Raw genomic sequence first — 17,262 nt, forward strand, 5'->3', positions numbered from 1 at the left:
TAATGAGCTCTTTATTATCTAAGTGAATGTAATCTTGGGTTAGTTTTTCCTAATGCTGTAATAACATGATATAACATTTTAAGGCTTACAAGGTGCTTTATGTCTCTTATCCCTATTTGATTTTTGCAATAGCTAATAAAAGTAGGTGTTCATATTATCCTCATTTTACAGATTAGAAAACTGAAATAAAATAAATGACTTACATAGGGTCAGAGAGATAGCGTGTGTACAGAATATAAGCTCTCTATCACATTAACTTTAGGAAAATACAATGGAGAAGGTAATTCTGTTGCCAGCGCAGCACAGAGTACCTCTAATACAAAATATAAATGCCCTTTGGAATATTTGATGGATCATCTGTTCAGTGGCTCACTAACCTTGCCAAAAATATTAAAAATAATAAGTCATAGAAGTAAGAGTTCTTTGAGACAATGAAGGTTTTTGGTGAAAAAAGGATGTTATTATTATTTATCATTTATCACTGATATTTTTTAGTAAATGTTAGTGAAGCCAAAGTCTCAAACCTTATCTCTGTAGAGACTAATAAATTTCATCTGTTTCATGGTTACATAGTATGCTCTTAACCTCAGTCAGTCAACCTGCAAATTTGAGCCTTGGGTCACAAGAGAAAGTAATGAAGTTGTTTCTCTAGCAAGATAACTTTCAAAATGAGTTTTGCATGGCAGGACTGACAAATAGTCTGAAGGCTCTGTGTTGAGGTATGCTGATCCTGTGTTGATGTTCTCATCTCTAGAACAGTTAAAGCAACAAATTTCCTAAAGCCTGACTTCAGGAAAATTTTTCATCTTATTTTAAAAGTATGAAGGTATGGGGCACTTTAGCAATATTTTGGAATTCAGCAAATCTTTTTTTTTTTTTAACAAATATTTCCTATTAAAACTTCAAACACAGCTTCTCCAGCATTTTCCCCCTAGATTTTAAATCTCAAGGGAAATTCAACCCATGTGTTCCTCATTATTTTGTACTTAATTCATCCAAAAGTTTTGTAAGAGTTATTTGAGGTCCAATGACCTTTCTAAGACTTCTTTGGGGCTGTTAGAACTGTGGTGATCAAATATAGCCAGAAAAAAATGTGAAGATCAAATTTTTTCTTAACCTATGTAAAAATCGTGAAGTTCAAATGGATTCTGAAACACAACACATTTTCCTCACCTTATTTTAAACTACAGTTTATATAATTATCATTCTTGTTCCTTCAAAATACCATTATCCTTCAAATATTAGCCTTCAAAATAATCTATGCACTATCCAAATGCTTTCATTTTTGTTTCTAAATTATAATTCAGAATTTTTAGAATAGTGATCCACTCTACATAGTCTAGAGCTTCTAAAAACATCCTATGATGCTTCCCCCTGCCCTCCAGACAAAACTTACAGGAACTAGCTAAACACATATAGATTCCACAAGTATACACTTTAGCAAGTTAATCAACAAACATTTAGTAAGCATCTACTGTATTCCAGGCACTGTGATAAGCACTGGAGATACAAAAAGAAGCAAAAGACAGTCCTTAACACTTGCGAATCTTACAATTTAATGGAGGAGACGACATATAAACAAACATACACAAAGGAAGTTAGGTACAGGAATCATTAAGGCACAGAAAGCCCTAGAACTAAGAGAGACTGGGGAAGTTTTCCTGTGGAAGGTGAAATTTTAGTTGGGATTTAAAAGAAGCCAGGGAGGTCAATAGTCAGAGATAAGGGTGGAAAGCATTCTAGGCACGGGAGAAAGCCAGCAAGAATGCCCAGAGCCAAGATATGTCTTGTTGGTGGAACAGATAGGAGATCAGTGTCACTGGACCAAAGAGTGTGTGTTGAGCAATAAGACAGAAGAAGACTGAAAGGGTAGGAGAGGACTTATAAAGGACTTTTAATGCCAGGCAATAGAATCTGTATTTGCTCCTGGAGGCAATAGGAAACCACTGAAGTTTATTGAATAGGTGTGTGTGTGTGTGTATGTGTGTGTGTGTGTGTGTGTGACATGATCAGACCTGCACTTTAGAAAAATAACTTTAGTGGCCAAATAGAGGGTGTATTGTTGGGAAAAGATCTGAGACAGGTAGACACCAGCAGGCTCTTGAAATAATCCAAGTGTGAGGTAATGAGAGCCTACACCAGAGTGGTGGCAGCCTCAGAAGAGAAAAGGAAGTTTATTTTGGAGGTACTACAAAGGTGAAATCAATAGCTATTGGCAACAGCTTAAATGTGGGGTCAAGAGAGAGTGGAGTAAGAGATAGTGAGGAATCCAGGATGACTCCTAGGTTGGGGGCCTGAGGGATTGGGGAGGGGAGTGCCTTCTACAGTAACAGGGAAGGTAAGAATACAGAGGTTTTGGGGAGAAAGATAATGAGTTCTATTTTTATATACTGAGTTTAAAACATCTACTGCACATCCAGTTGAAGATGAAGGAAAGGCAGTTGGAGATATGAGATTGGAGGGAGGTCAGCAGAGAGATTGGGGAAGAATAGGCAGACTTCAGTATCAGCATAGAGATGGTAATTAACTGTTGAGATCACCAAGTGAATCAGCATAGAAGAAGAGGACCAAGGACAGAAACCTGAGAGAATAATTTGATTCTAGAGAAGCCTCTAACAGATGATGACGATGATCATGATGTAATGATGGACGATGAGGATGATTATAATAGCTAACAGTAATATAAAGTGGTTGCCATGTGCCAAGCACTGTGCTAAATGCTTTACCTATATTACCTCACTTGGTCCTTTTATACGAGGAAACTGAGACAAAGGTTAAATGGTTTGTTTAAAGTCACAGACCTAGTAAGTGTCTGAGGCCAGATTTGAACTCAGTGTTTCCTGATTCCAGACCTATTGTTTTATGGGCTGTACCACCTAACCACCCCCATTAATATCATTAAAATGACTGTTAATAGGTTCATTTGAATCACCTCCAAATAATTTAAAGAGCAACATGCCTTACAGATTAGTAAGAGACATTTGCAGCATCATAATTTTCCATATGGTGATACAAGTTCATTACTCTATAATGCCTGAAGTGTATGAGAACTAAAAAGCAGAATCTCTGTATTCCTCCTATTGTACTCCCTGCGTGATTTATTAAATATTGCCAGCATGGTGCCTTTAGACTGCAGAAAAGGTACTATAGGAATCCAACAAGCACCTATTGATAAATCCAGGTACTTAATACACACAAATTCCCAGTACTACTCAGGGAATATCTGCATGCCTAACAACTCTTCTCTAATAAACTTTCATCTAATAAGGTCACACTCACTCAGTAGAAAATGGTCTTTCATCATAACATTTTAGAGTGGAATTATGGATGGTACAATGGGCTTGAATTCAGGGAAATGGGAGGATTCAAGTTCCTCATTTGCCACTTAGCAAGTCCCTTAACCTCTTTGAGCCTCCTATATATAATACCCTAAATCTATAAATTTTAGAAAGGATGCAATCAACATTGTGAAAGGAGTTCTCATGCTGGTGATTCCACAGACAAAAATCATAGCACGCAATCATTTGCTGTGGAAATAGCTAAAATGGGCCCCATGCCATAGCTTTATGTTTGGTTGTGCTAGTATATTCCTCAGAGATAAGCCATATTATTAGCAACCAACTCCCTCTCCTTAGGCCTAAGTACCATTTAATATCAACAAACACTCTTAGTGGGCCTTATTTGTAAAGAAATTTATACCTTTGCATGACCCATATTTTATGACTATATTGCCTTTCTTTGGTAAATATTTCTAAATTAGAATTTACTAAGAACATGAATGTTTATGGCTGAATATTAGTGTGTCAAGAGTATTAGCTGGTCCTGACGTTTCAGGAGGAAAAAACACAAAGCAGTAGTATAAGCTCTTTCTACTTATTATTTCGCAACATTTTATTGGCTAGCATGAAGATTGATCTTTATACATAGTTGGAGAAGGCAGACAACAATGTGGTATAACATTGGTAATTGATATAATATTGGTAAGGAAGACTCTTTGCTTAGAAAAATGTCTTTCCCACCTATTCCCTAATGACTTAAGTTACTTTTACCAGGATACATTTTTCTGTTCCACCATTAATCCTAAAGTATTAGGCACCAATGACCTTTCAAAAGGCAGTAAATCCATTGACTTATAGTCACACTAACGTGTAAATGACAGATATAGAATCTTTCCTCAAAGGAGGCCTAACAGAAAGAAAATTACTGGATGCCTAATGGTGTGAGTAAATAATCATCCAATGAGAGTAAAGAACATAAAATATGCCTACTTTACTTTTTTAAAAATTAATTCTGGTTTTCTCTAGTCCTATGTATGTCTCTCAAAGGGAGAAAAGTGTAGCTGAGTCATGGGATGCCAAAATGTATGACACTGCCCTCTAGCGGTTAGTTTACAATCCTATTTCTCTTTTCAATCTGAATACTTTTCAATGAGGAAATAATCAACTACTCTATTCTGTTACATGCAAGGCATCCTGCTAAGTGTTGTGGTGTACACGAGGAAACATCAAGGCAATAGAATATAATAACACAATTAAACCATTATCTGTGGAACTGGGAGAGTGTCTGTAACCAATTGAGATAATTATGATCAAAAATCAATTTACGCATTGAATTTTAAGTTACACCTCTTCTCAAATCTGCCATGTATTTTGCCTGCTTAATAGGATGAATGCTGAAAGTGCATAATTAACAATTTCTATTGTACTCTATGTAAATAGCTAATATTTCTGGCACGGTAGCATGTGGGTTGCCAGAATTTTATAAGGTGCCCTTTATGACTGAGATTGTTTGTTTTAAAAAAAGTAAACCAAATTATCTGGTTATTAATATGAAGTCCTAAAGGAATCTTGGTCAATCTCACAAAGTTGCTTTGAATGCTTTCAGTTCATTTTTCTCATCTCTTCCAAATATTCAGTTAAAGTTTTTATGTACCTTGATTTCCCCCTCTCAAATAAAGAACACCATGGCTTTCCCAAATTCTTTCATTGGAAATGTTTTAAGAAAAAATGATGAAAATTCTAATGATAACTTTTAAATTTAAATATGTCTCATTCATAGAATGAAGTAGACTACTATCCATGTAGCCACAGAAAAACAGTTATTGCTAGATCAGTTCTTTCCATAATTTTTTAATTTACATAACTTTTGTTCACAAACATGTCAGTGCCAGCCCACAACAATATTTATTGCCTTTGAATTTCACTGTGTGGATTTCTAAGATAGTCTATATTCTCTCTCAAAGAACATAAGCCTTATATTTTATATAAGGGCAGGAACTGAGTGTTATTTAACTTGACATCTATCTATCTATCTATCTATCTATCTATCTATCTATCTATCTATCTATCTACCTTTCTTGATACCTTTAGCTGCTAGATCTCTCTCCTTCTCTTCAGATTATCATATTTACACTTCATAGTTTGCAAGTTTATCATCGTCTTTGAATCTCAGAACCTAATATAGTTATTTGCACATAGTTATCATTTGATAAGTGTTTGTTGGATTGAGCTACTTATTATAGTCACTGCTTATCTTTATGAAGATTTGTTAAATATGAATGTTATATCAGTGGTGAAGTCAATTTTGGTCAACTCCATTATCTGTTAAACCAAGGCACAATAATCCCCTTTTGACCCAATACTTGGCCTATTATACAAAGACATCAAAGGAAGAGGAAAGGACCCTATGTGTACAAAAATACATTTAACAGATTTTTTTTTAGTGGCAAAGAACTGGTAACTTAAGGTTGTGTGCATCAATTGGGGAATGACTGAAAAAGCATGATTTGTGAATGTAATGGAATCCTTCTGTGCTATAAGATATGATGAAAGAGATGGTTGGAGAGAAACCAGAGGAGACTTGCATGAACTGATGAAGAATGGAATGAGTAGAACCAGGAGAAAAATTTATACAAAGACAACAGACTGTAAAGCCAAACAGAAAGACTTCAGAACTCTGACCAGTGCCATGACTGACAGTGGTCACCCCCTGACAAAGATGTGATGCAGTTAAGGTTTGCAATGAGACATTCATTTCTGGATATGGAAAATATGGGAATTTATTTTGCTTGATTATCCATATTTGTTACAAGAGTTTTTGTTTTTGTTTTCATTAAGGGAGGAACAAGGGTGGAGGAAAAAGATTTCTGTTCATTGTAATAAATCAAATAATTTAAATAAATAAACTTAGACCTTGCAGCTAGTGAATGCAGATAATTCAGGATTCAAATTTGCTTTTAAGAAACTAGAAAAGTAATTTCCCTAATGGAGTTGGAAGGAGCAAATTATCAGTGGTCATTAATCAATTTACTTTTTTCAGTATTGTGAAACATGGACAGATGAACTCTCATCTCAAACAAACTTTTGCTTCATAATAACAAGGGGATTAGATGAGAAAAAGAAATTTGATGTGAAATATCTTTAAATAAAGTACCCCTGCATTTAGTGTTAAACTTCAAAATTAAGAACAATGTATATAAAAAAAGGAAACCAAGATTACCCAGTCAGGTAGCTCCTATGACTTTTTCTTGGGATTGTTTTTATAGATAAATGTCATCCCGGACCCTCCTAGCTTTAGAATGATTATCAATAGTAACTGTTGCTGTTTCCCTCCCAGCGTGATGCCTTTCTTTTTCTTGGCCCCATTAAAGGGGCCATGCCCTGGCTACTTCTTAAACAGGCCTATTCAATGAATGGACGTTGTCTCACCCTAAGTGAGTACCTGCAAAGACCTTGGCCTAAAGGGCCCAGGGTCTCCCAGTGCATCCTGGGTCATCTCCAGTCATCCTGATGAATATCTGGTCACTGGATTCAGATGGCTCTGGAGGAGAAGTGAGGCTGGTGACCTGCACAGCCCTCCCTCACTCAAACAAAGTCAAGTGCAAGTCATGTCATCATTTCTCTGATGGCACAGTCTTATTCATCAAGGAAGGATGAACACACAAAAAATGTCATCCCCTCATCCCTGAAGGTGTCTGGAAAGAATTTCCTTTTCATTGCTTCCTGATAGATTCCTCAGCTTTCTTCAAAGAATATCTCAGGTATCACCTTTCTCTCTCTCTCTCTCTCTCTCTCTCTCTCTCTCTCTCTCTCTCTCTCTCTCTCTCTCTCTCTCTCTCCCTTTCTGGATATGTATTTTTAAATGGTCCTTAATGATCTTCTAAGTCAAATCAAGTCAGCACACATTAATTAAGCACCTACTATGTGCCATGCACTGAGAAAACTCTGAGGATACAAAGCAAAGATAAAATAGTATCTGCTCTCAAGGAGCTCACAATGCAATAGGAGAAACACATTTCAAAAAGCCATATACAAACAAGACATACAGGAAAAACTGGAGATAACCTCAGAGAAAAGACACTAGCATTAGGGAGGACCAGGAAGGATGTCTTGAAAGAGGTGAGAATTTAGTTGAGATATGAAGGAAACTAGAGAAGCCAGGAGGTCAAAATGAGGAGAGAGAAAAATCCAGACATAGAGGAGAACCAATGAAAATGCTCTGAGTCAAGTAATGGAGTATCTCATGGGAAGAAAAGCTAGGAAATCATTTATTAGTTTTCTCCCCCTTTTGGAATTACTTTATATATACCTTATGCTTATCTGTGTATGTGATATATCTCACAAGTTGAAATCAAAGCCTCCTTGAGGGCAAGGATGATTTCAAGGGTGATCTTTGTATCTCTAGCACCTTGGACAGGACCTTGGACATAACAGTTGCCTTTGATAAATGTCTGTGAAATCATATTTATTGCTGAGTTCTATTGTTCTGATTCTTTCAAATTTAAAGTCAAACACTATATCATGTTCCACATTCCCTGCCCCAAAATGAAATATGAAATGAGAAAATTTGAGGCATTAGAAATCTTCTAACATTACCATTCCCAAGAATTCTACATTGACTCATAACTGTTATATTTTATATCTTATGAAATAAAAGAGCTTATGTGAAAAATCTCCTGATTGGAAGTAGCTTTTTGCTTAAGCTAGAAAACTTCAAAGAAAAAAAAGCATTAGGCCAAAGCAGTTAATGCCACTTATTAGGCATGTTAAACTTGAATTCTTAGCCTGTGACTCACAGCTTTATTCATAACTCATTCCAGGAGAGAACTTTTAGTCATCAGGAATTGTGTTCCAAAATACCCTCAGGATAAGAATGTAGCCATTTGCTCTTGGGGCTTGGGGGTATGTGATTTCATTTGCTACATTATGAAATTACTGGGGTCTAACTTAAATAGGCTGAAATAAAATGTAGTTTAAGCTATTAATGCTTAAAACTTCACTGAGACTTATTGGACCACCCGGCATATGTGTGTACGTGTGTGTCTGTATATCTATACACACGTATACATATGTGTGTATGCCCAGTTCCTTGCAGTCTGAGGAGTACAAGGGCTATGATCCTGAACAGCTTGTAATTGTAAAAATGCATTGCTTTCACAGTGATATTGTGCAAGAGATGCTATGTGGCTTTGATGCTTGAAACTCTGTAGTCCCAGAATTAAAATTTCAAATAAACCAAACAGCAGTGAAAGACATATCGTGATCCTATTACAAGACTGCAGAATTTTACCAATAATGATGTGTACCTAAGAACTGATTTAAAGACCATTGGAGGATATGTGTGACTGGAAAAGGATACAGAATGGTCATAGTTTGCAAAAATAAGATGATACATTGGTGCCCCAAGATACTAAAATAACAAGAGAATTTCAGAATATAGAATAGATTCTATATGTAGGATTTATGGAAAATACCATATATTTGTTGTTGTTCAATCCTGTCTGCCTCTTTGTGACCACATTTGGGGTTTTCTTGGCAAAGATACTAGAGTGGTTTGCCATTTCCTTCTCTAAAAGAATGGATAAATGAATGAATGAATGAAACATGTATTAAGCACTTATTATGTGCAAAGCTCTATGCTAAACACTAGGAAAGCAAATACAAGCTATCCCAAAAGTCTCAATGCAGTTTTAAGATTGAATTCACTATTTCTAGTGCTTAATTTTGAGGCTCTTACTCTTTCAAACAAATCAGATTTATTAAACCTTTGCTACTAAAAAGCATCTGGGTGGTCTAATTTTCCCCAGCAGTACCTTGCATGCCTGAATTCTGCATCTTCTGTGCATCCCCTTAGGTAGCTTTCTCTTTAGCAATAAAAAAAGAGGCCCTGTAATTGGGTACATTTTAATGCTCACCACAGTTAGTCAGAGGGGTGGTGAGTCATCAGGTTGGCTCAAAAAGTGAAAGCAGGCTTAGCCTTCATAGGGTTTGACTGTTGGCAAATCCTTGTTTCCCCTCTGTGAATCAGACTGGTGTTTGTTTGAGTAATCAAGAAGGAACTGTCTTGTGACCTTACAGGCTGGTGAAAGGGAACAACTGAGTGATTTTGGCATAGCAAAGTTAGCAGAACAATGCAAAACTTTAGGCTACAGAGTGCTCCATTTCACCAATTATTCCGAACATATCTGTGTGCCACATCACCCTCTGATAGTCTGCAGGATCTATTTTTCCCCTTTGCCTGAAAACCATTTTCATATAGACAAAATTGGTTTCAGCCTCCAGAAGACAATTTTTATATCCTATGGGTGGGTATTTTATTGAATACTTCCCCCTCCCCCAATATAAAGACTTAGCATCTTCCCCAAATGAATATTTGTATCCAACTGTGAAATAGCCAGTAAGAAGCTGTTTATAGCGAGCAGGCCATTTGGAAAAAAATGACTTTGCCAGAGGATGAATGAATCTGATGCAAATGAAGGAGAAGAAAAGTAAACCATACCAAACATCTGATTTGGAACCATTACAAGGCCAGACAGCAAATGGATATGAGAGACCATGTTGATAGCCTAAGGAAGGTGATGAAATTATTGACGTTGACCAAAGTAAATGAGAGAATGCCAAGGGTAAAGTAGAATGAGCACCAGAATTGAAATCAGAGGACCTGAGTTCAATTTCAGCAGTGACTCTCACTACCCGTTTTACACTGGAAAGTCATTTAACCTCTATGGAACTCAGTTTCCTTATCTGAAAAATGAGGGCATTGAGTAAGATGACTGTCTGTTATCTCTCAGCACTAAATCTATGAGCCAACATAGCAGAAGTAAAAATGAGGTCCTTTGGCTCAATTCATTAGTCTTGCTGTTCCACTAAAACCCATGTCCTGGGGGAAAGAAAACAAGAAAGTCACTCTGGAGTTCTGGACTCAGTCAGACATTTGAAATCTGTAAATGATCTGCAATAGGTTAAGTTGGTGCCAACAAACTCATTTCACTGCCACAAGTGTACTCATTCCTCAGGCTTTTTCAATCTGGGATTTCTAAATGATCTTTGGCAAGATATAATCTGGCAACCACTGGCTGTGCCTGTCTGTAGTCATGGTATTTTCCTGAAAAAAAAAATGTGATTTGAAAAGTAACATTCATGAATATAGGCACAGGATTTCCTAAAATTATCTCAGGAAAACACAAAGTCCATCCATGTGAAAATATGGAAACCATTAAATATTGTTGCAAAATTTCCTATAGAGTAATGTCTTCTTCAGAGACCAGGTCCCAATGAAAATAGTAAAGTTTTCATGGAAAGTGAGAAGACTTTAATTTGAGAAAAGAAAATTTGCAAATGATCCTGTTCAAGAGGTTCATTACCGGTTTTGTGCAAGAGAATTACTTGTTCAACTTTAAAATACTTCTTACATAGTTCACATAGTTAAGGGATCTATGATTTTTTTGGTTTGGTTACTATCTCCTCCAGTGCAGATCACAATCCCACCATGCCTTAGTAGGAGACCTTCCAGAAGTTTCTGTAACTAAAAATTCATCACCCATGGCCAGGTCAATATGACAGCAAACATCCTTGAACTTACTTTCATCCTTAGATAACTGGGCTAAGAATCTCTTCTTTATGTGTACACAAATGTAAAATATACACAAAAATAGACATGAAAAAGGAGATAAATGTGAAGTAAATAATTAAAAACTTAAAAAATATGTATTTCAGTCAGCTAGTGGTGCTGTGTATAGGGTACTGGGCCTGGAGTTCATATGTGGCCTCAGACACTCATTGGATGTTTAATCCTGGGCAATTCATTAACCTCTGTTTGCCTCAGTTTCCTCAACTGTAAAATGAGGATGATAATAATAGCCCTTACCTTCCAGAGTTGTTGTGAGGATCAAATGAGATACTTGTGAAAAGCGTAGTGCCTGGCACATAGTAGGCACTATAGAAACGCCTATTCCTCTTGCCCCACCCCTTCCAGGATCTGAGCAGTGAAATGCTTTTGATACCTTCTATTTCCTTTTTAAATTTCTAATAAACCTTCATTGGCTGCTTAAAATTCCAGGTTCTTTAAATAAATTCTTACTAACTCACAAAATAGGTCCTTATTCCTTCACAATTGTTCTGAAAATATGTTGTAATTATTGATGTTATAGCTCTAACTATAATAAACTTAAACTTGAAATTCCTCCATCTAAAAGAGGGGCAGAATGATGATTGCTATTGAAGTGTGCATGTGCATTAGCTTATATTGTATAGTGAAGTATCTTTTGTTGTATTATGTTAGAGGCTAGTAATTTGTGTTTAGAACCAGAGTTTTTTAATTTTGTACACTACTTAATAAAATTATACATTTTTAAAAGATCTGACAAAAATTAGGATTCCTTTTACATTCAACTTTTTTTTACTGTTATGTACTTGACGTGAAATTTAATTCCCAAGCTTGATGAAAAAGGGGACCACAGAGGCATCAGATAAACAAAGTATATTAATCCAAATATCATTGGAAAATACCTTGCTGAAAGAAGAGGGGAACAAAGGCCCTGGCCAGGTAGATGCAACATTTAGACCTAATTAAACATTTTTTTGTAGTTGTGCCACATTTTGAAAAAGTGAAAGTAACAATGAGTTGGATTTTTACTATTTGGAAAGGCATGCCAATTGTGTTACATGAGGGTAATATGAAATATTGTGTGCCTTAGTTAAAAATAACTCTGTTCTAATGCAACTAAATAGAACTTAACTCCAGCACACTTCCCCCTCCCCATGCTGTCCCTTTGCCATCCCACCCTTCAGTGGAGATGACCTTCTAAGCTCCTTTCTTTCTTCCACTTGTGAGAAATGTGAGATTTTTCAATGCCCAACTCTTTTGCTATAATCATGTTACCATTAGGTGACACACACATCATGCTTATGCTAAAAATAAATAGTAAACTGTTTCTTTTAAAAAAATATTATGTCAGTTTCTGAATCCATTTATCCATTTGTAAATGCTTATTAAATAAGCAGACATGTGACCGCATAGTCTTGGCTTTGTCTGTTTGGATAGTTTGAAACTTAGCCTGTGCAATGAAGAATTTTTTGCTTTTTGCCAATGTGCATTTGGACTATTGTATTTCAAGAATCTTTCCCAATGTACCAGCTCCTCTCACTCCTATGAGTCTGTGGTTAGAGGATTGAAAATAAAGAAAACTCTAGGAAATTCTCATTCTGCTAATCTCTTTAATTCTGTCTGTCTCTAATCTGATGACTGACAAATACCCTAAATTCTGGAGGGTGAATAATGTGAGATAACAGAATAAGATATAAGATGATGATAGACCTAGAACTAGAAGAGAACTTAGAAATCATCTGATCCAACAGCTTCATTTCACAAGTAAGGAAACTGAGGACAAAGTAAGTTAAAATAACTTTTCCAAGGCTATAAAAGCAGTAAGTGGCAAAATCCACAGTTGAATCCAGATCCAACAGATTCAAAGTCAGTGTTCTTCCCACTGTACCTATCAACCTCTATCTTTAAAAAGTTACCTTCTAATGGCAAAGATAGGACAAATCCAAATTAAAATATGCAAGAAACATATATATATATATCAATAACTACAATCTCAGTTTGGTGAAATAAGCACTTTGAAATGATTTATTTACAGAACTTAACCCATAATACTTCAGTTAAAGAAACTAATATAAAAATATCATCTTGGTGCAGTAGTAAATAACATGGGACCTGATCTCTATTGTTCAGACTCTGTCGTTGTATGGCCAGGGACAAGTTACTTAATGTAATCAAGCATCATTTTCCTCATCTATAAAATGCTGATGCCTGGGCTCAGTGATCTCCAAGGTTCTTTCCATATCCAGAAACCTATGGGTGACTGGACTTTTCATTGCAATAGCTTTTTTTGTTTATCTCTGTAAGTGGCACTTTAACTAAATGAAGGCGGTAGCATGAAAATGACCTACAGGTTTTCATTCCAAAACTATTCAAATCATATCCATCTTTCTTTCTCATGCTTTAATTCTTTGACAATGCCAGTTTCAATTCACATGTCTATAGCATCACACCTCTAAAACAAACCTGAATGAAGATCCTGAGGGAAGAAACTTTAAAAAAAGTCTCTTTGTAACCCCAGACATTTGCACAGTGCCTGGTACAGCCAGCATTTGCCTGTTAAGTAATAAACTGATGGCTCTTTCCATTAGGTCTAGGAAGAAATACTGCATCATTTGAAAAACACAAACCTATATGAAGTCTGCATCTTTTTTACTCATAAGAATGATTGAAGTCTGGTTGTAGGCAATAGAGATAACAAAGAAAATATTAAATTTATGGAAAAGTTGTAGCCATTAACAAAGCATCAGTGCTTTTTTCCTCTGGGGAAAATTAAAATGAAGTGTTGGAAAAATTTGAAATATATGCAGTACTTCTTTGAAGGTTGCCTAATACAAATCTAAAGTTACTATACTAATTAAGGAATATAAGTATCCATTTATATCACCTGATTTCCTAAAATAATCATATTTTATATATTCAATTTAAAAATATCATGTATTTATGCAACAATTAGACTATAGAAGTGCTTATTTCAGAAGGACCTCTGAGCCACAGAGTCTTATGGAAGGTAGCATTTTAGTTTTTGTCAGTTTGTGAGAAACAAGTTGACAAAAAACATACTTAACATTTTAGTAAAACAAAGGGATCTCCTGGATTTTCTAGTCTTAAAGTACACAATTGTACACTAATGTATCAGGGAAATATCAGAAACTTCACTGAATATATTTTTCTGCCACATGTAATCTTGTTCTATGTCTCCTTTTCTGAGCTATGGTTATCAGATGTTTCTACTTCTTTTGATGATTCATTTTCATAGTATTCGAGGTCTTGGGCAACATGAAGTTTTTCCTTGGTAGAGATGAGTTTTTTTTGTATTTTTGCTGGTTATAGTTACTTTATTTCCTACACACACACACACACACACACACACACACACACACACACACACACTACATATGTGTGTGTTTGTGTATTTTGGCAAGTTTCCAAATAGTATGCTAGAAAATATGAAAAAAACAGTAGTACACAGTGAGACACTGGGGGACAAAAAAAGTCTTGTCTCCTATTTATGATAGGAATACACTTCATAAAATTTCAGACTACATTTCTAGAGCAAGCACCTGAAAATTTTCTTTTTCTTTTGCAGCATTCAACATCAAGTCCCAAGTATTGCTTGTTTTGACAAATACAGTAGCAGTTCTGTCAAGTTCATTTTTTGAATGTTGTATGCCCAAATTTTACTATAGGAATTAAATGATAGGAAGATTCTTACTATTTCTTAACATAGTATTTGACTTTACTTGTTTCTGTACTTATGAGAGTGAATGAATTCAGATTCTCAAAAATCTATCTGGACCAATAGGTAAATAATGTCTGATGAAAGTGGACTGATTGTTTCAGAGTATGGCAGCATATCGTCTTAAAAACATCATTGATCTGGGCATCAGAAGACCTAAGCTCTGTCCCAAAGTAGTTTGGTGATGTTAGACCAGTCACTTAAACCCTATGAGTCCTAGTTTTCCCTTCATAAAATGAGAGTTGGAGTGGATCATTCTTAAGATTACTTTAAGCTTGAAAATAATATGAGTATTTTTACTCCAAATCCAGTGTTTTTAATCATACAAAAATATCTCTCAAGTTATTCACCCATCTTCAGTCCTATAACACATTTCCCATTATCCACTATTTATCAAAGATCATCTGCCTTTGAGTTATCAGAGTTTCGTTAGTACAAATCTCTAATGAAGCAAACATAAACCATATTAATGAGGAAGGAAATGATTATTGTGTCAAATGAGACTCAAAAGATGCTAATGCCACCACCATTGATGATGGTTGCAACGTTTCCATGGAGAAAAAAGACATTATTAGTAGTAACTAACCCAACATTTTTCAATATCATCTTGAGCAAGTTATTTAACATCTCTTAGCCTCAGTTTCCTTATCTGCAAAATGAGGGAATCAGATGAAATGTCTTCTAGCATCCCTTCTAGCTTTTAATCTTTGATTCCAGGCACTCAACAGAGTCTGGCACATAGAAGGTGCTATATAAATACTCCCTCTATACAAATTATTAGGTCATTATAATAATTATATATAAATTATTCCCTTTTCCCTTCCCTCCCTTTGATCCATTCACCATTGTACCTCCTCAGTTTCTTCCATAACTCCAAATGCCAACATGCAATGTTAGATAATTTAATTTAACTCAACCAATTTTATTGTTCAGTTGTTTCAATCACGTCTGGCTCTTTGTGACTGCATTTGGAGTTTTCTTGGCAAAGGTATGGGAGTGGTTTGCCATTTCCTTCTCCAGCTCATTTTAGAGATGAGAAAACTGAGGCAAAAAGGGTTAAGTGACTTACCCAGGGTCACATAGCAGGTAATTGTCTGAATTTGAATTTGAACTGAATTTGAACTCAGGTTTTCCTGACTCCAGGCCTGGTGCTTCATCTATTGCACTACCCAGCTGCCTACTATTATTTTTTCTTCAGGGAATTCCTCTATGTAATATTAGTAATTATTTGTAAAAAGACAACTTGGAAAATAATTGCAGTTTACACATCACCTTTGGTTGTAGAGGATTAAATGGTAGAGAAATTCCCTGAAAAACCTGAAAAAAATCTCCAAATGAAGTCAATATACATTCTAGTGTCTGGTAATAGTTTCCCCCAAAGGTGGGGGAAAATGAGCAAACTAATTCCTGACCAGAGTCAGTAATGTACCATGTACTATGTGAAGTTGTTGCATATGTTTGAATCCATACTGCTACTGGATAGCAAGCAGAGAGGTTGATCAATTCAACAGATTAGTTACATAGAATACAAAAAGAAAATTAGCATAGTAGCAAAATGTTTAATAAATGCAAAGACCCCAACTGCTGAAGTAAGAACTCACTATTTGACAAAAACTCCTGGGAAAATTGGAAAGCAGTCTGGCTGAGGTTAGTGTAGTATAAACCAAAATCTAACTGCATATCCCACAATAAGCTCCAAATAGAGACATGTCCCAGAAATAAACGATCATCATAAACAAATTAGAGGTTGTAAGTTCCTCCATTAGATTGTAAGGTTCTTGAGAGCAAGAAGGGTCTTTTGCTTGTTTTTGTATCTCCAGCATTTAGCACAGTGCCTGGCACATAGCAGTTGTTTAATAATTGTTTAGTGATTACTGACTAAAAAGGAAAATACCTTTCTTAAGTATGAAATGGAAGAAATTGGTACAAGCGGAGAAGTGACAGTTGTTGGTTGGAGTATGGGGAAATAGTCCTATTGATGTGCTTTTGGTAAAAGTGGCCATTCAGAAAAGCAGTTAGGAATTGAGGCCCTCAAAACTGTCCATACCCTTTAACTCAATAATATCACTAGTACACCTATACATTTCAAGGAGATCAAAGAAAAAGAAAAAATTTCCACATTTAAAAAATATTCAGCAATTCTCTTCATTATAGCAAAAAACTAAAAGCTAAGATGGGGAAGGGGGTCCATCAAGGGGATAATGCTGAAGAGAGGTATATGGGGTATTAAGGGAGGACTAGTACCTCTGGTATGAGGACTTACTAAGCCTTACTTACTAAGTTCATCTGCCTTTGGTGTTCAAATAGTTCCTCATCTCTCTCACCTGTGACTCCAAGAAGTGACCACACCCTGGTAAGAGCATTTCAACAGATGGGCTAAGCCAGATCAAGGGTACGTGATAGGCTTCAAACCTGTCAAGAAGTTAGGGGATGTCTACCTGAAATATGTGAAGAGTCCCCCAGTAGAATGTGTGGATGAGAACAATTTGTTCCAGTGGCAAAGAAGGTGGCTGAGGTAGGCATGGTGGAGCATGTAGAGCTTGTTCAGACATCAAAGATGCATCCTGGGCTATTTCCAGTCATCTTGACTCTTGTCTTGCACTGTACTTCGATGACTCTGGAAGAGAAAGTGAGGTTGACTA

The sequence above is a fragment of the Notamacropus eugenii genome, chromosome 3, assembly GCF_028372415.1.
Source record: "Notamacropus eugenii isolate mMacEug1 chromosome 3, mMacEug1.pri_v2, whole genome shotgun sequence".
In the NCBI taxonomy this organism is placed as follows: Eukaryota; Metazoa; Chordata; class Mammalia; order Diprotodontia; family Macropodidae; genus Notamacropus; species Notamacropus eugenii.